The 20102-nt window shown below is 27.3% G+C and overlaps 1 long non-coding RNA gene across 1 annotated transcript; it reads right to left on the bottom strand.

The window, feature by feature from the left end:
* Window positions 1–4949: 4949 nt before the first annotated feature.
* On the bottom strand, window positions 4950–18703 carry LOC145270822 (uncharacterized). Its single transcript, XR_013865584.1, has 3 exons — window positions 18587–18703; window positions 15580–15643; window positions 4950–6633 (listed from the first exon to the last, which is right to left on the bottom strand). It is a non-coding gene; the product is annotated as an uncharacterized LOC145270822 (long non-coding RNA).
* Between the last annotated feature and the right edge of the window lie 1399 nt (window positions 18704–20102).

The following is a 20102-nucleotide window of genomic DNA, read 5'->3' as shown; positions in this document are numbered from 1 at the left end:
TGATAAGCCTTTATGGGGCTCCTTGATCAGCAAAGATTTGCTTGGTCACACTGATAACTTTATCACTGGAAAATATCTTTAGTTTTCGGATAAAAAATATTTTAAATAATTTCCATGGTTGTACTGTGATGTCATGAGGCACGAGTGATTTGGCAGTTGTAGATTTCTGTTGTTCTTAACATATGCTTCAATGTTCTATTTATCTGTCAATCTCGTTATATGTTATTAAGAAAACAGGTTTTCGTCTTAAGCTTGCATTTATCACGTCTTTTTTAACCATAATATATATTTTACTAATACTTCAGGTCGCATTTATTAAGGGATCTATAACCTGTAACGTTTGCGTAAAATGTCATTCTCTATAGAACGGCTCGCTTCTATAAGACCACTACAGTTAAATGTCTTTGCGTCGTTCTCTGCAAGGTTCTGGTATTCCTCTCTTGTCGGATCTGCGTTAATTTCTCAACAGTAAATTTTATGAAGTCTACATTAATGTCTAAAGTATTTTTTTTTTTTTTTTGCTTTTTGTTGGGGAGTCTGGTAATCTATATGCTAGTACAAACTTCTTACCTTCACGATGTTTTATGATCATATCGTATTGTTGGAGTTTTCAAAGCATTTGTTGAAGTTGTGGAAGTTCAGCGGTTAGGTTCTTTAGATAGATAATTTCGAAAAGTTAGTGAATATTTCCAATTCGAACGAGCAGTCGCAAATATATGTGCGAAATCGTTCACATCTGAATCCTACAAACTGATGTTGGCGTAGAGTAGCATTGCCTTGCATATCAAATCATATCTTTTGCAACGATTTCTGGTGACTATTGCTCCATTCATAGTCAAACTCCTGTTTAAGGAGGTCCCTGAGATTGACTGTGAGGTCTATGGATGGAACATGTCATAAAGGTAATGATTTCTAGTACATTTTGTAACTCTGCTACGTTCATTGTGCGTGGGGATCATTTTATTCTCTCCATATTTTGGGGATCTTGGCGTATTGCGTTCTCGTTGAAGATAGCACCAAAGAATTTGACTTTTTGTTTATAACACATTTAATAATGTTTTCGTATGGACAATTTTATTGATATTACACACTTGAAACCCTTTTGAAATTTGAAGTAATTCCCTGCAGTTGCACCGTTCCAACAACTTCTGGCCGATGGAAGCCCTATCGTGCGAGTGTATCACTGACCCTCGTCACGGCCTCTTTCCTCTCAATTGTCTCATAATGACAGCATCAAAGGTTTTCCCCGAGATGAGGGAATAAGCAAAAGTAACAGGGAGCAAGGCCTGGGAATAGGGGGGGGTAATAAACTGTCTGATCAAATAGTTTGGGACAAACTCCGCGAAAATTTCCGCATCTTCAGTTCCTCAAAGAGAATTGTGTGTACAATTCCTACACTAACAAACTGTGCATTTATTGCATAGCCATATAGCTGTAATTTGTTTTTATTTAACCAGTCAACTCCGACTTTCCCTATTCCTCCCACCCACTCATCTCTTACAGACTCCCAGCCTTCCTTGAATCTCTTATGCCACTCGAAAGCTGATGTTCTATTCATGCAAAATGGTCAAAATTAGGTTGAAGCATTCTATACGTTTTTTTTTCAAGTCTAAAAAACAGAATTTTATTGCATACTGTTCTCCTAAAGTGTCCTTATGTTTAGATTGCATTTTTGAAATTCACTAATGTGATAATAAAGCTTTAGTAGGGTGTATTCCAATCCCTGCTGTAGCTGTTTATTTGAATCTGAAATGATAAAACTTAATCATTTCAGAAGATGTATAGCAATAGTATCCAGACTTTTCAAGAGAATACGACATGTTTAAATGTATGTATAAAAAACGTCTACAAACTTGTATCTACTGTCCTTGATATTTTGTGACTTCCATCATTATTTGCGTCTTTTCGTAGCATACTGTCCTTGTTCTGGTCGTTTTGATCTAAACATTGGCGTATTATGCTGGTTCTATTGCTCACATAAAAATATTGTTAACAGTTCGTTGGTTCATCAATAGTGCGGGTTATTCCTTGGGGAATCATTTAATCCAAATCTGATAAATTAAATTTCCTACCCCCATATAGCATTTTCTAAGCCTATGAACTATCGGGTGATTATTTGCTCGAAGCACGATGTGGTATTCTTCTGTAAAGTTTCCAATGCGATGAAATTTATCCGGATATGCTTTCGTCGAGTTGATCGTTTAAAAGAGCAATTGGATTACCTACTGTATAATTGACTGGAGCATACCTTGTTCTTTGGGTGGAACAGTGTAGGGTAACAAGCTTCAAGTACTGAAGAGAGGATAGTCCGAGTATAGAAAGTCCCCGTGGGGAGTATATTTCCTTCAGCGCATTTGTTCACCTGTATTGTCAATTTATGCATCCATTACAGGTTTGATAATATTACATCCAATATGACGAATACCACTGATTGAATGTTTTCTTTACGTGTTTTTAACTGAATAAAAACATTTTCTCAAAGTCGTCATTTATATCGTCCCGTCGGTTTATATAAGCTTGATGTGTCATTGTGAAGTTTGTTCTTGATAATCCTATTCATATATGGCTGCCCGTCAGGATTCCTTATTACGTTTTACTGTGACAAACCTTAGCTTTATTTGTTCCCGATATTTATCCTAAATTGACGCTGGATCGTGCCTATCAGCTTCATCTTCAAAAGATCACCTTAAACACCCTTTTCTAGATAATAAAAGGATATAGTTAACTTGTCTGTCTTCGGGGTTACGTTTTACAGAAGTATAACTCTAACTGTTAGAAAAAATTGTGTTTCCACAAAATTTGACTTTTTTTTTAATTGTTTTGCACAATGAAAATTCACTAAAAGAACCGAAAACACAAATGCATATAAAGCTTACAAGAAACACATTTGAAAAGCACTCAGACCAAGTTTTATTGAAGGGCAAGTAACTGCTCTTTAAAGAAGAGTAAGTCATGTCATGACACACGCAACCATTGTATCATAATAGTAAAAGTATCCGTCATGAAGTTTAAACAAAAAAATAATAAATTGTATCAATGAGATGAGAGTATAGGAAAAAGGTATCGTTAATGTAATTTTTTTTTGTCATTTTTGTTTTGTTTTTTGTTTTTTATATAGCGGTCACAATTTTTGTGAGGATGTTTTAGTTATGCTACAAATGAATCGATCGACTCAGCTTTTTGATGAAATCGGCTGTCAAATCTTTCTCGTTCACTGCACTTATGATAGCTGCAAAATGTTTGTTAACCATTATTGAACCTTTTTTTTTTAATGTATGTAATTCATCTGGTGAAGGATTAAAATGTCGAGTATATCCTCCGCTTTATCACACACGCACAAGATTAACGAGTCGATTTGCTTCCTTGTTGTTTGTCTAATCTAGACACTGTTCGGTATCTTAAAAATATTTTTATCATATTTTTCTTGTTCAGGGTGACCAAAGTTAAACAGTTCCGACTGAGTAATTTCGTTAAATCTTATTCCGAATAGGGTTATACTGGGGTTATTACAAAATTAATGATGCCAGTGTTATGTCTTTGGCGATTGATCTACACATGCGTCTCTTGTTGTGTTTGATGATTTAAAGATATTTTTCAATGCATCTTCAATGTTATTATTGCATCCATTTTGTACAGCTGTTGAAGTGTATGATCACAATGTTTGGTTTTTAAGATGCTGGTATTACTAGGACCACAAGGTTTGCAGGGAGTTGATTGCAGACTGGTATGATTATAATTCCAGTAAAGAACAAGTAGGAAATTCGTGTAATGTTTATGTTTTTGATGATGCGATAATTTTACTATAGTCCATTTTATTTGATCTTTATATAAGGTTCCAGATGTTCTTTAGTTATTTAAAGATATCGTTGTCAATACTGACATTGTATGGCGTTATTCTTCTTCCTAAAATCTGGACGCGTAGGCTACTTCTATTTCCCTATTTGTTTGGACATGTCTCAGTTTCAAAGTGTTGGGTAGAAATCACAGGTAATAATAATTACTTAACAGAAATAGCGATGCGAACTACTTCAATTCTAAAAACAGCATTGAAGTTTTTGTCAGCCAACACATAATGTTGAATATTATTTGTTCTCAAACTGTGTAACATAACAGAAATATCGTAAAACAAATCATGAAATCTTAAGAAATATTCAACTTTGAACACTGGAAAAATTATAAGAAATTATATTTGACAAATGTGCAATTCATTTGTGATCATTATAAAATCATAGGTTTGTACATTTTTTTTCAGAAACTTGGAATTAAAATTGAGTAAATTTTATATTTTATTATCAACTATATAAAATATTAAAAAAATGACTATTTGTTATACAAGACAAGATTTAAGTCATAATACAGAATAATATTTATCAGGCATTGAGAAATAATTCTTAAAATAACAAACTCAAAATGATTCTATCTTCTGCAAATTTTACGCAAGACTAATTTATATGTATGGCAGTGTTCTTAAATGAAGCTCATCCGATAAGTAGCGAGAATTGAAAAAAAAAATCCGATCTTAAAAATAGTTTTTCTTTCTCATTAGTAAAAAATCATAATTTTTACAGGAAAATACTTAAGTTACACCGGCCAAGGAAGATAAAAGTTTAACAAATTTCTTCTGAAAAAAAAAAACCAACAGATTTATTATAATCTGGAGATATAGCCTATTGTTAGAGCATTCGATTGCAGATCGAATGATCCCCCGTCCAAGTTCAGGTGTACCCCACTATTTTTTTTCTTATCAATGAGTTCAACTTACGATAAAAGAAAAGGCACCACTTAAAATCGCTGCAAATTATTTCTTCGTGTGCATATTTTAAAACTAAACAATCAGCATCGTCAAGTCAAAATATCAGCTGATGTGATATTGTAAACAAACACAGACGGAATTTGATGAACGACATTATCATTATTATTATTTATTTGCGAATTAGTCCATCGGGTGAATCATTCTTCGTAATATATAATAATAAAAAGATGATCGAGTCTTCAATAATAGATATGTATGTATGCAATCTGCATAAATTAAAATATCATGTTTAAGCGTATTGTACAACCGGGCAATGCCGGGCTGCCAGCTAGTATAAATATAACTAAGAGCAAAACAAAACAAGTAAATGTTTGTTCATTAAAGTTAAATTCTTTGTTAAAATTATCTTGAATTTATATTGCTGGAGATGAGGCATCTCTTCGGATGACAGACATTAACCCGCTTTTTAGAGATTTCAACTGAAATATTTTAGGTTATTCTAACCGTCCACTTGTGTGAAATATTTAGTATATCTCCTGCACATTTTAAACCAGAAAGGTTTGATTTTATTTCATAGGCCAATTTGCTGTCGTACATAAAAGTTTAGTATATTGTTAGTTTGATTGAGGAGTTCGACTAGAGTTTCTACATTATCCATATTAAGCCATAAAATCATGTGTAATATCTGTTTGCATGTCGGCGTTTAAATTATTTGTGTCACTTTTTTTTTCATTTTTCTTCAACTTTTTTCTTCTAGGGGGTGGGACATCCAACCAGATGTCTGACATTTACCCCTATTTTAGTGAGTCCAACCAAGAGATCTTTTCAGGATTCTAGTCGTCCCTTTCAGTGCAATGGTTTGTATTTCACTTGCACTTGCTTCACCGGGTATGATTGCTCTGTACTTAAGTAGCAAGTATTTGTGTTACCAGTGTGTCTCTTTATGTGCCTTCTTGAATTTGTTTTTGCTGCAATGACCGAGGTACGCACTTCACTAACAGAAGGTTCTTTGTGCTTGTGTGTCCGTATATATTTTTGTAATGTGGATTTGTGTGAATATGAAGAGTTACACTCCTCACAAGAATATGTTTTTTCTCATTTATTTTACTTTTGTTCGTTTGAAGAGATCAAGGGGCTCCTTCCTGGGGCTAACACTTTATTCTATTATAATTTACATTTATATCCGAGGCATCTTTAAGAATAGACACTGTTCCCTTTATGGCTGCTATCTGTATTTCCTTCCAGCTTAGTTTTCCAGGGATTGCTTCTAAGTATTTTTAGTGTGTGTTTGCATGTGTACTGTTAAATGATCGTTTCTTGCAAACGCAGAACGACACACTTCACATTCAAAAGATTTTTCCTTTTTTTTTTCATTTTTCTTCCTTTGAATATTGTAATGCAGGAGATGGGGCAGCCAAACCAGCTGCCAACGTTGCCCCGCTTTTTTCCTTAGTGTGTGTCTGCATGTGGCTCGTTAAATGGTGTTCACTTGCAAACCTAAAATAACAAATTTCACAAACAAAAGGTTTTTCAATTCCGTGTGCCCTGTTACGCCTTTTTCTTGAAGCAATCAGGTTTGCTAAATAACACTTTTCGCATGGATAATGATTTACGTCAGTGTTTGTCGGCATGTCCATATTTTTAATATAATTTTATGAATGTTTTAAACTATACAAATTGTGATTTTTCTTGTATTTGTTGACGTGTAACAAATGTTCAAATCGTGAAGTATACACCTCTGAAGCCTAAGTTTCTATCGAGGGTTTCTTTGTATTTTTTGTAAATGAACTTGTTCAGGAAAATATTTTTCTCCTTATAAACAAAGACACCGTTTTATTGCGTAAATATTTTAAAAAATCCTTTGTTGTTCATCCATGTACCTGTGAATAAAAAGGAGTTTTATTGATGAAAAATATTATAAATGTACATTTTTCTCATTATTTTAAAACATTTATTAAATTTATTTATTTATAAAAAACTGATTTCAATAATTTTATGAATTTGTAAGACTTATAGTTGTGTTGCGGTTAATTTAAATGTATTTTAATCGATACATTTTATACAAATGTTAAATTTTATGCTATTTTTACTTATTATCACCTACTTTGAAAATTGAACTTTTAACTTGCAGACAAATAAGAGAATACATTACATAAATATATTAAGTTTTTTTTTTAAATTAAAAGAAAGAATATATACATTTTAAAGCAAATGATGACCCTTAACTACATTCTTAAATTTTTTGTTTTGTATGTTTAAGGTGATTACGTGTGTAAACTATGAAAACCTTGTATAATTACTTCAATATTTAGAAGAAAGTACCTGTTTCGCATATGAAGATAGCGTAAAATTAACATATTTTCGGTCGACTGCCAAAGCAAATAGTGATTTGTGTGCATTTTAAAAGAATTGATTTTTAAGAAAGAATTTTTGTCTACGTTTCTTGAAGTTCGGTAGAAAGTAGTTTGGGGACGATTAATCGGTGCCTGAATGGGGAATCGGAAAAATCGGAACTTTCAGGCTATCGAAATCTTTATCGGAAAAAATACTAATTTCCGATTCCAAAGTAGATTCCTTCAAAAAAACATGTTTAATTTAATTTGACATTGTTGGCACTGAAGATAAAACCAATAAATGTTCATCATTTTAAGTACCTAGTGATATTAAAATCTATATTCATAACATAAAACACGATGTAAATTTATTTTACTTGTGGAAAAAATATGTTAGCTTTTTTTCCGTTATTGAAAAACCTGACACAAAAAATGCTTTAAAGAACTTCGAGGTTTTTTACTTTACGCTTGACAGATTTTGATTACTTTGATTCCGGCATCTTCTGTCTGTTAGTAGTGTTTACTTGTCATAAAAAGCAACTATTCGATATGCTGATAAAAGTACATAAACTCAAATCAAGTTATGAATGATCCGTGATTGTAAATGAAACAATTTTATCAGTTAAGTTTATATTCTTCCCGCTGATAACACTGACGCAAATATACAGATGGAGACTGAAAATTTGTCTAACAAAAATGTAAGTGCATATTTTTTTTAAATTGAAAATATATTTTATTAAAATGCTTTTCTTATATTTCGTTTCATAGTTAAATTTTATATTTTCATGAAAATATAAAAGTTAAGTGGATTATTTTACTATATAAAAATTATTGTTATAGTCCTCTATGAAAGTCTTCAAAAAATCCTTCTAATCAAAAGTAAAATTATTTTCATGAAAATATAAAAGTGGATTATTTTACTATATAAAAAATTATTGTTATAATCTTATATGAAAGTCTTCAAAAAATCCTTCTAATCAAAAGTTGATTATTTTACTATATAAAAATTATTGTTGTAATCTTATATGAAAGTCTTCAAAAAATCCTTCTAATCAAAAGTTAAGTGGATTATTTTACTATATAAAAAATATTGTTGTAATCGTATATGAAAATCTTCAAAAAATCCTTCTAATCAAAAGTTAAGTGGATTATTTTACTATATAAAAAATATTGTTGTAATCGTATATGAAAATCTTCAAAAAATCCTTCTAATCAAAAGTTAAGTGGATTATTTTACTATATAAAAATTATTGTTGTAATCGTATATGAAAGTCTTCAAAAAATCCTTCTAATCAAAAGTTAAGTGGATTATTTTACTATATAAAAATTATTGTTGTAATCTTATATGAAAGTCTTAAAAAAATCCTTCTAATCAAAAGTTAAGTGGATTATTTTACTATATAAAAATTATTGTTGTAATCTTATATAAAAAAATCTTCAAAAAAATCTTCTAATCAAAAGTTAAGTGGATTATTTCACTATATAAAAATTATTGTTGTAATCTTATATGAAAGTCTTCAAAAAATCCTTCTAATCAAAAGTTAAGTGGATTATTTTACTATATAAAAATTATTGTTGTAATCTTATATAAAAATCTTCCAAAAAATCTTCTAATCAAAAGTTAAGTGGATTATTTTACTATATAAAAATTATTGTTGTAATCTTATATAAAAATCTTCCAAAAAATCCTTCTAATCAAAAGTTAAGTGGATTATTTTACTATATAAAAATTATTGTTGTAATCTTATATAAAAATCTTCCAAAAAATCCTTCTAATCAAAAGTTAAGTGGATTATTTTACTATATAAAAATTATTGTTGTAATCTTATATAAAAAAATCTTCAAAAAAATCTTCTAATCAAAAGTTAAGTGGATTATTTTACTATATAAAAATTATTGTTGTAATCTTATATGAAAGTCTTCAAAAAATCCTTCTAATCAAAAGTTAAGTGGATTATTTTACTATATAAAAATTATTGTTGTAATCTTATATAAAAATCTTCCAAAAAATCTTCTAATCAAAAGTTAAGTGGATTATTTTACTATATAAAAATTATTGTTGTAATCTTATATAAAAATCTTCCAAAAAATCCTTCTAATCAAAAGTTAAGTGGATTATTTTACTATATAAAAATTATTGTTGTAATCTTATATAAAAATCTTCAAAAAATCTTCTAATCAAAAGTTAAGTGGATTATTTTACTATATAAAAATTATTGTTGTAATCTTATATAAAAAAATCTTCAAAAAAATCTTCTAATCAAAAGTTAAGTGGATTATTTTACTATATAAAAATTATTGTTGTAATCTTATATAAAAATCTTCCAAAAAATCCTTCTAATCAAAAGTTAAGTGGATTATTTTACTATATAAAAATTATTGTTGTAATCTTATATAAAAAAATCTTCAAAAAAATCTTCTAATCAAAAGTTAAGTGGATTATTTTACTATATAAAAATTATTGTTGTAATCTTATATGAAAGTCTTCAAAAAATCCTTCTAATCAAAAGTTAAGTGGATTATTTTACTATATAAAAATTATTGTTGTAATCTTATATAAAAATCTTCCAAAAAATCTTCTAATCAAAAGTTAAGTGGATTATTTTACTATATAAAAATTATTGTTGTAATCTTATATAAAAATCTTCCAAAAAATCTTCTAATCAAAAGTTAAGTGGATTATTTTACTATATAAAAATTATTGTTGTAATCTTATATAAAAATCTTCCAAAAAATCTTCTAATCAAAAGTTAAGTGGATTATTTTACTATATAAAAATTATTGTTGTAATCTTATATAAAAATCTTCCAAAAAATCTTCTAATCAAAAGTTAAGTGGATTATTTTACTATATAAAAATTATTGTTGTAATCTTATATAAAAATCTTCCAAAAAATCCTTCTAATCAAAAGTTAAGTGGATTATTTTACTTTATAAAAATTATTGTTGTAATCTTATATGAAAATCTTCAAAAAAATCTTCTAATCAAAAGTTAAGTGGATTATTTTACTATATAAAAATTATTGTTGTAATCTTATATAAAAATCTTCAAAAAATCCTTCTAATCAAAAGTTAAGTGGATTATTTTACTATATAAAAATTATTGTTGTAATCTTATATAAAAATCTTCAAAAAATCCTTCTAATCAAAAGTTAAGTGGATTATTTTACTTTATAAAAATGATTGTTGTAATCTTATATAAAAATCTTCAAAAAATCCTTCTAATCAAAAGTTAAGTGGATTATTTTACTATATAAAAATTATTGTTGTAATCTTATATAAAAATCTTCCAAAAAATCCTTCTAATCAAAAGTTAAGTGGATTATTTTACTTTATAAAAATGATTGTTGTAATCTTATATAAAAATCTTCAAAAAATCCTTCTAATCAAAAGTTAAGTGGATTATTTTACTATATAAAAATTATTGTTGTAATCTTATATGAAAGTCTTCAAAAAAATCCTTCTAATCAAAAGTTAAGTGGATTATTTTACTTTATAAAAATGATTGTTGTAATCTTATATAAAAATCTTCCAAAAAATCCTTCTAATCAAAAGTTAAGTGGATTATTTTACTATATAAAAATTATTGTTGTAATCTTATATAAAAATCTTCAAAAAAATCCTTCTAATCAAAAGTTAAGTGGACTATTTTACTATATAAAAATTATTGTTGTAATCTTATATGAAAGTCTTCAAAAAAATCTTCTAATCAAAAGTTAAGTGGATTATTTTACTATATAAAAAATATTGTTGTAATTTTATATGAAAGTCTTCAAAAAATCCTTCTAATCAAAAGTTAAGTGGATTATTTTACTATATAAAAATTATTGTTGTAATCTTATATGAAAGTCTTCAAAAAATCCTTCTAATCAAAAGTTAAGTGGATTATTTTACTATATAAAAATTATTGTTGTAATCTTATATAAAAATCTTCAAAAAATCTTCAAATCAAAAGTTAAGTGGATTATTTTACTATATAAAAATTATTGTTGTAATCTTATATGAAAGTCTTAAAAAAATCATTCTAATCAAAAGTTAAGTGGATTATTTTACTATATAAAAATTATTGTTGTAATCTTATATAAAAAAATCTTCAAAAAAATCTTCTAATCAAAAGTTAAGTGGATTATTTTACTATATAAAAATTATTGTTGTAATCTTATATAAAAATCTTCAAAAAAATCTTCTAATCAAAAGTTAAGTGGATTATTTTACTATATAAAAATTATTGTTGTAATCTTATATGAAAGTCTTCAAAAAATCCTTCTAATCAAAAGTTAAGTGGATTATTTTACTATATAAAAATTATTGTTGTAATCTTATATAAAAATCTTCAAAAAATCTTCTAATCAAAAGTTAAGTGGATTATTTTACTATATAAAAATTATTGTTGTAATCTTATATAAAAATCTTCAAAAATCCTTCTAATCAAAAGTTAAGTGGATTATTTTACTATATAAAAATTATTGTTGTAATCTTATATGAAAGTCTTCAAAAAATCCTTCTAATCAAAAGTTAAGTGGATTATTTTACTATATAAAAATTATTGTTGTAATTTTATATGAAAGTCTTCAAAAAATCCTTCTAATCAAAAGTTAAGTGGATTATTTTACTATATAAAAATTATTGTTGTAATCTTATATAAAAAATCTTCAAAAAAATCTTCTAATCAAAAGTTAAGTGGATTATTTTACTATATAAAAATTATTGTTGTAATCTTATATGAAAGTCTTCAAAAAATCCTTCTAATCAAAAGTTAAGTGGATTATTTTACTATATAAAAATTATTGTTGTAATCTTATATAAAAATCTTCAAAAAAATCCTTCTAATCAAAAGTTAAGTGGATTATTTTACTATATAAAAATTATTGTTGTAATCTTATATAAAAATCTTCAAAAAATCTTCTAATCAAAAGTTAAGTGGATTATTTTACTATATAAAAATTATTGTTGTAATCTTATATGAAAGTCTTCAAAAAATCTTCTAATCAAAAGTTAAGTTGATTATTTTACTATATAAAAATTATTGTTGTAATCTTATATAAAAATCTTCAAAAAATCCTTCTAATCAAAAGTTAAGTGGATTATTTTACTACATAAAAATTATTGTTGTAATCTTATATGAAAGTCTTCAAAAAATCCTTCTAATCAAAAGTTAAGTGGATTATTTTACTATATAAAAATTATTGTTGTAATCTTATATAAAAATCTTCAAAAAAATCCTTCTAATCAAAAGTTAAGTGGATTATTTTACTATATAAAAATTATTGTTGTAATCTTATATAAAAATCTTCAAAAAATCTTCTAATCAAAAGTTAAGTGGATTATTTTACTATATAAAAATTATTGTTGTAATCTTATATAAAAATCTTCAAAAAAATCCTTCTAATCAAAAGTTAAGTGGATTATTTTACTATATAAAAATTATTGTTGTAATCTTATATAAAAATCTTCAAAAAATCTTCTAATCAAAAGTTAAGTGGATTATTTTACTATATAAAAATTATTGTTGTAATCTTATATAAAAATCTTCAAAAAAATCCTTCTAATCAAAAGTTAAGTGGATTATTTTACTATATAAAAATTATTGTTGTAATCTTATATAAAAATCTTCAAAAAAATCTTCTAATCAAAAGTTAAGTGGATTATTTTACTATATAAAAATTATTGTTGTAATCTTATATGAAAATCTTCAAAAAATCCTTCTAATCAAAAGTTAAGTGGATTATTTTACTATATAAAAATTATTGTTGTAATCTTATATGAAAATCTTCAAAAAATCCTTCTAATCAAAAGTTAAGTGGATTATTTTACTATATAAAAATTATTGTTGTAATCTTATATGAAAATCTTCAAAAAATCCTTCTAATCAAAAGTTAAGTGGATTATTTTACTATATAAAAATTATTGTTGTAATCTTATATGAAAATCTTCAAAAAATCCTTCTAATCAAAAGTTAAGTGGATTATTTTACTATATAAAAATTATTGTTGTAATCTTATATGAAAATCTTCAAAAAATCCTTCTAATCAAAAGTTAAGTGGATTATTTTACTATATAAAAATTATTGTTGTAATCTTATATGAAAATCTTCAAAAAATCCTTCTAATCAAAAGTTAAGTGGATTATTTTACTATATAAAAATTATTGTTGTAATCTTATATGAAAATCTTCAAAAAATCCTTCTAATCAAAAGTTAAGTGGATTATTTTACTATATAAAAATTATTGTTGTAATCTTATATGAAAATCTTCAAAAAATCCTTCTAATCAAAAGTTAAGTGGATTATTTTACTATATAAAAATTATTGTTGTAATCTTATATGAAAATCTTCAAAAAATCCTTCTAATCAAAAGTTAAGTGGATTATTTTACTATATAAAAATTATTGTTGTAATCTTATATGAAAATCTTCAAAAAATCCTTCTAATCAAAAGTTAAGTGGATTATTTTACTATATAAAAATTATTGTTGTAATCTTATATGAAAATCTTCAAAAAATCTTCTAATCAAAAGTTAAGTGGATTATTTTACTATATAAAAATTATTGTTGTAATCTTATATGAAAGTCTTCAAAAAATCTTCTAATCAAAAGTTAAGTGGATTATTTTACTATATAAAAATTATTGTTGTAATCTTATATAAAAATCTTCAAAAAATCTTCTAATCAAAAGTTAAGTGGATTATTTTACTATATAAAAATTATTGTTGTAATCTTATATAAAAATCTTCAAAAAAATTTTCTAATCAAAAGTTAAGTGGATTATTTTACTATATAAAAATTATTGTTGTAATCTTATATAAAAATCTTCAAAAAAATCTTCTAATCAAAAGTTAAGTGGATTATTTTACTATATAAAAATTATTGTTGTAATCTTATATAAAAATCTTCAAAAAAATTTTCTAATCAAAAGTTAAGTGGATTATTTTACTATATAAAAATTATTGTTGTAATCTTATATAAAAATCTTCAAAAAAATCCTTCTAATCAAAAGTTAAGTGGATTATTTTACTATATAAAAATTATTGTTGTAATCTTATATAAAAATCTTCAAAAAAATCTTCTAATCAAAAGTTAAGTTGATTATTTTACTATATAAAAATTATTGTTGTAATCTTATATAAAAGTCTTCAAAAAAATCTTCTAATCAAAAGTTAAGTGGATTATTTTACTATATAAAAATTATTGTTGTAATCTTATATAAAAATCTTCAAAAAAATCTTCTAATCAAAAGTGAAATTACGTATGAACAGCCTGAAAATTTTTCGTGGAAAAAAAACAAATTCTTTTAGAATTTAGTTTAACATAGAAATTTAACGTAAGAGATGACCCGATTTCTGAGCTATTCTCGTCTTTTAGGACAGTTTTCTGTATATTTTAGGGGCAAGGTCATTAACTTTTTAAAATGATTGTGATTTGACTATCATTCCAGTCAGACTTGGGTTTAGTGTTAAAGAATTAACTTCATAGAAGAAACTGAACCCACTAGTCTAAATTCGAAAATAATGTTTTCAATTTTTCTATTTTCTTTTAGAATGTTCAGTCAAACATAAAAAGGTAGAAACTCATTTTGGAATGCAATTATTTAGTTATGGGTGTTGTAGCGGTCCCAGAAAACTCCGTTTTTTGCCGATCTATTATTGAATAAATATCGATTGAAAACATATTTATGAACGTTCTTACAAGAGATTGTTTTTATAAAGAGTACACCACGCATACTATTTTTTTTAATTTTTACTTCTTTACTGTTTTAAAAAAGATCAAATTGATTTTTCTAAGTGTTCGTTATCTACCTAGTTTCCGAGCGTTAGTGGTTTCACTTATTTTAACGCGTTTATTCAGTTAAAAAACAAGTACAGTCGACTGTTATGTGAGAACAAAATGTATGCGCCGTGAGAGAATCTCACCTTGAGTTTCGATAGTATTACAAAAATTGAAGGAGTTGTATTTCTATACAAAGATTAGAAAAAGTTTTTAAATGTATGTAACAATATGTGTATCAGAATTTTAGGGGAATTTTTGACACCCCTAACACGAAACTGCGAATAAAATATAAAAAAAGCCTCGTAATTTCTCTTTTGAAAGTGGGTTGTTTATTTTTTCATGGATTATACTTGCAAAATAAACTATTAAAGTTGTATAAAAAGTAATAGAAATATTATTTTCTAAAAACAGTAATGAAATCAATTGAATTTTACGAGGTAAGTATTTTTCAATTTTTAAATTTGAAAATCTATCAAAGTTTTTCTATTGATTCAATTTTTACGATGTTTTCAGGGTCAATGAAATTTTATGCTCTTTCCATTAAACCGAATATAAAATTTTAGAGAAACGTTTTTTTTTTAATTCACGCTGCTCATTTTGAAATGCCTATTAAAAAGTAAATAATTTACTCATTAAAGTTTTATATATCACAAATTGAAGATGAAAGATCAATAAATAATATATTCAAATTTAAAACAAAAAAGAAGTGTTTTTTTTTTTAGAAATTTACCTGTAAAGTCCGAAGTTTAAAACTTTTTTTTTCAAACACTTTTATGAAACCTTGGTCCTTTCTCCTTTAATTGAAAAAACAATTGGGGTTACAATTACATTTTTCGAGTAGTTATAAGCTTGAAAATACAGTTCTTGACACAGCTAATGTAACAAATATCAAAAGACAAGAAAAATTAGTTTTCTACCTAACTTGTTAAGTTTAGTATTTTTATTCATGTTTATTCGATTCGAAAAAAGAAAAAGAAAAGCTGGCCATGGTGTCTTTGAGGACTCAATAATCACTTCAAAATAAGAGAGAAAACAAAATGGTAAAAACCTACCCAATAAAAATTACAGTGACATTTATTGGGTGGCTTTCTACTACAATTGATAACTTTTTCGAATCCATATGTATATTAAAATAAACCAGAAATATGTTAAACATTTAAAAAAAAAATAAATAAATAAAAATAAAATATATTGTTAATTACCGTTTTTATAGAAAAATATCCATTGATGTCAGCCTACCGCTACGAATTGTAAACGGGGGCATGTGACCGAGAAAAACCTAAAGTAGAAATCAAGGAGACATTTCCTACAAGAGAACCTTATTTTTCAAAAAATATTTATACTCATTTATTGTAAAAAGATAAAATCGATTTTTCACACAATATATGTCACGGTAACATATATTGCGTTTCTATGTTACAGTATTTTGTTTAAAGCATTATTAGAACTTCAAGTATTTCGGGTGTCAGTTTTTGCCACCATTTTCTTGTTCATACCCACCGATGATCGACTGTGTATGTTTTTCGGGTAAATGTTACCTTACGCTACAACAGAACAACGATCACTCTAATTTGTTTTGTTGTTTTAGAGGTATTCGAGGTCGCTTACAACGGATCTGATAATCGAACCCGTCGCAAATTTACCGTTTGTATGGTATGAACCCCTGGGACTATCTTCCCCATTTTGCCGCGTTCAGTAGTTTATTCCTATCACATCGCAGAGGAATCTTTAGCAGACATTTGAAATAAGAAAGTTGTTTTTTTTTTTAATTGATGTGTGTGTGTTACATAGTTTTTAATACTTTTCAATTGATTAAAAAAAAATTTTTTTTCACAAGCGGTTTGCTAAAAATATTGATTTTGTTCTTTTTTCGGGGATACTAAATTATAGAACTTGTGTAGTTTAACAGGCCCTTCTACAGTTTAATTAACCGTCTTTCCGTAAGTAACGCGCCTAGATTTACAGAGTAGAATACTGTTTAACAGTATTGATTTATTTTTATTTCGGACTACTAGTCTCATCTTTATTAGTTGTTGTTTTCCATTTTTTTTTTATTGGATTGTTTATTCACAACGTTTCGGCCACCTAATTCCTCTGGCCTTCGTCAGGTGGTAACCGCGACGGATAGGAACTTCGAATCTCCTAACTGCATTCTCAGCCATCACTGCCATCCGTAGTTGTCGTCTCACCACATTTTTAATAAATTAATATATATAATGCTCATCTCAAAAATGAATTCCAATTAAGGAATAATATATATATATATATATATATATATATATACCAATCGGTACGGACCCGACTATGGAAGATCAGATAATAAATAAACGTGGATTTATAAGATCAAAAAGAATCCAACCTTGATCGCCCTTCGGGGCCCGTGGTGCAGTTGATAGAGACGTTGAATCTCTACAGTTCCAGATGAACATTGAAGATAGCGGTTTCAATCCCACCCAAAAGCGTGCCAGAGGTTAATTGGCAAAAAAAAAAAAAAAAAAAGAAAATGTGGTGAGACGGCAACAACTACGGATGGCAGTGATGACAACTTTTTCGAGTCTATGTGTACAGTAATACAACCCCTTAATTTACAACAACAGTAAACAATTTTATTATTTGGACTATATGCTCATATAGTTCTTCTACGACGTTTCGGCCAATTACACCTTTGGCCTTCGTCAGGTTTACCGCAACTGGATAGGTATGTCAAATCCCGTTACTGTTAACCTGACGAAGGATAGAGGTATAATTAGCAGAAACGTCGTATAAAAACAACTAGAAGATAAGGATAATAGTCCAAATAATTAAATAAAATCAATTATACAAATTTACTCATCTCCAAAATAATTTTAAAATAAGTAATTCAAGAATATAACTGCAAATAAGTAAAAAATATATTTGTTCTAATAATATGTGTGGGAATAGTCTCTTTTAAAAGCAGTATCTCCTTCAATAACGGCCATTAAATGTGTTTTCCATCGATATTTATTCAGTAATGGACGAGTTTTCCATTGGCGAGTTTCCTGGGCACCGAATTTTGTATAGAAATTATTGGTGAGATACAAAAAAAAAAAATGTTCGTTATTCAAGAGAAAAAAAAAAAACTGACGCAGACAAATTGTTAGGTGATTTTTAAATAAGAAATTTGGCATAATTATGCAATGTGTAGTCTCGTTTTTGAACTGAATAAACGTTTTAAAATAAGTGAACAATCATTGTTCTCTGCGAGGAGTAAAGCTCCAAATATCGAAACATTAAACAAACTTCAATCGACGCCATTTAATGAAATCATTCGATAGCGACGGCGTTGGTCTCGTGTGCAATAGTTTGGTTTTCTTCGGCCGCTTTTGTTATTAGAATCGGAATCGTAAGGAATCAGAAAATTAGAACGGAATCGGTAATTGTATCGGAATAAGGGAATAAATACTCTTTTAATAACAGAAAATAGATTTGGACAAACTAAGCTTCAACCTCCGTATGTTTTAAATAAGGACTAAAACGTAAATTAATGCAAAACAATACAATATACAACGTTTTTGTAAGATTTATTCATGTTGTACATTTTTTACAACGAAACATTTTTTTAAATACATTTTATTAACAATTAAAATAAACTGGAGAGAAACATTTTAAAAATTTAATAAAAACATAACAAATTAGAGAATAAAATGTGATAATTTGGAAAAGTTTAAAAAACATATTTACAAATATTAAACAAATTAAAATAATATCAAACTTACTTTTATCCAATCTTATTTCGATTTGCTTGTATGGTGGATACTTTGTCGGTTTTGCTTGCTGCGAATGACATGATTAAGTGAATCAAGTGGAGTTTATATTGGAATTGTTGGCGCATGCCCAACTGGTCCAAAAAAAAAAAAGAAGAAAAGAAAAAAAGGACATGTTTAAATATTAAAGAAAATTATTCATAATTATTTTCTACGGAGAATTTAAAAATGAGACAATGAATTGATAAATTGGAATCTGTGCAAATGCAGAGATGGAAATAAATGTAAAAATGACTTTAACAAATTCTGGAATAAGATAGATGCTTAAAAACATTAAATCATTTTTTAAAATTGAAAAGAAATTTATATCGATATTTACAAACAAGAGGAACTTATAGATGATAAACTGCTATTTTTCTTCCACAAAAAGTGCAATTCTACTTTTTTAAAATACTTATTTTTCCAATTACATCTTAATACAAAAAAAAACTTGGAGACAAACTACAAACAATTATTTTGAAGCAGAAGGTCAATTTGGCATAAATGTTTAACATAAAATAATCACATTTCTGAACAATTACACTGGTTTACAAAGAAATTTAGGCAAGTAAAAAAAAACATCCGTTTTTACCAAATTTGGGGTTGAATTCAAATTTGAAATTCGTTTTTCTCATCACATCTAGTGATGCATAGTGTGCATTTTGTGCATAAAAGCATTTATAAATTCAGGTTAATTTTAATGTTGTGAGACTTCTGACTTATTTTGTAGTTATTATGCACTAAGTGATAGCATTACATTATATATATATATATATATATATATATATATATATATATATATATATATATATATATATATATATATACACGAGACGGATTTTGACAGTTAAAGCTGCAGGTCTCACTCCACATCCAATAGTGCTCTGGAAGTCATTGGAAGATTTTGTCTCGCTTGCAGGCGGGGCTGAAGGTTGCTGTCCCTAAACTATCGTGTTACACATCTTTTGGGTTGCTAGAGTGCATATTTTCTTGCCTTGCATATGATTTAGTTGTACTTTGTTATATCTTAAGATTCGCCAATGGCTTCAAGCACGTTAAAGCATCGGGGATACCTTAACAAGGCCAATTCTTTCTGCTATGTGTATGGGGACTTCACAACAGTTTCACAGCTCGAACCATCATTTCTCTCCTCAGAACCGCCTACTTTCACTATTTTGACTGTAAAATTGGTCCCCATGTCTTAATGCTGCTAATCTCAAAGAGGTCATATTTGTCGGACCTCAGATCTGAGAAGTGCTGATTTTGAGGAGCTTCTTAACCTAAAGGAAAGGAAATGAAAGCATGGGGAGCATTCAAGTCGGTCTGTAGTCGATTCCTTGGTAACACACGTGTACCAGATTACCTAGCCTGTGTTGAGAAGTTGCTACGGTCTTATGAGGATCAGGAGTGCCGAATGTCACTCAAGATTCATTTTATCCATTCCTACTTCAATTTCTTCCTGCCAAACCTTGGAGCAGCGAGTGATGAG

This window comes from Euprymna scolopes, chromosome 46, assembly GCF_053919585.1.
Source record: "Euprymna scolopes isolate OS-2025 chromosome 46, ASM5391958v1, whole genome shotgun sequence".
Lineage (NCBI taxonomy): Eukaryota > Metazoa > Mollusca > Cephalopoda > Sepiida > Sepiolidae > Euprymna > Euprymna scolopes.
Note: the sequence above shows the minus strand (reverse complement) of the source record. Positions and strands in the feature narration are given on the sequence as shown.